Consider the following 917-nt stretch of genomic DNA (forward strand, 5'->3'; position numbering starts at 1 on the left):
CATAATCATAGAAGAGGCAAGACCACAAGACAATCAATTCCAGGGAGATTTAAAACCAGAAGAGACCAAACACAATAAGGTACATCTAGACACAACCAGGCACAGGGCCTACAGAAAGGTCTCCCCCGGCCCAGGGAGGTGAGCGGGGTGGCCTGGTCCCTCCCCAGGACTTGTTGTGGAGGCTTCTAGCACAAGCCAGCTCCTAGGCCTGTCTGGCCTCCAGTAGTGTCACCTGCTATTCCAGCTTTTTCCGTTGCTCTTCCTGCTTCCGTTGGGCTCCTTCGGAAGGCCAGAACCCAGGGCTCTGGAGGGGTGAGGGAGCTAAGCCAGGATATCGTCCCCCACCCCGCCCAAGACGGGGGCTATGTATTTCCGGACTGGGATCCCATTGTCACTCAGTAGGGGCTGACACAAACCAGGCACCGAGGGAGAGGTAGAATGGGCTGAACTTGCAGCCCAACTTATAGGAGGGAAGCTGAAGCCCATAAAGAGCGAGGAGTGCTTCTGAGATCACCACGGGCAGGGACCCACCTGTGAGCCTTACATAAATCGTTGTTCAGCTTGGCACTCTGAGCACGTCTGGCTCGCCCCTTTTTAGCCACCTGTTCCAGTCCTTCCCGAAGAAACTGCAGCTGCTCCCCCAGGCCCAGGGCCCTGGTGCAGGAGTGAGGAGAAAAGGGCTCACAGCCATAGCCAATCCTTTCTCCCTTCTGCCCACCCCCCTGCCCACACTGTTTCCACGGGAGCACACCTGTACACAGGTGCCCACCCAGGATACCGCTGCGGTACCCAACCCCCCCCCCCCCGCCCCCCGGGCGCTCACATAGGAACCACCACCACCCTCTCAGGCCAACCATCCCCCAGCCCAGGACCCAGGCACACACCGGGCCAGTGATGCTGACAGTTCCTGAGCTAGC

The sequence above is a fragment of the Myotis lucifugus genome, unplaced genomic scaffold, assembly GCF_000147115.1.
Source record: "Myotis lucifugus unplaced genomic scaffold, Myoluc2.0 scaffold_280, whole genome shotgun sequence".
NCBI lineage: Eukaryota > Metazoa > Chordata > Mammalia > Chiroptera > Vespertilionidae > Myotis > Myotis lucifugus.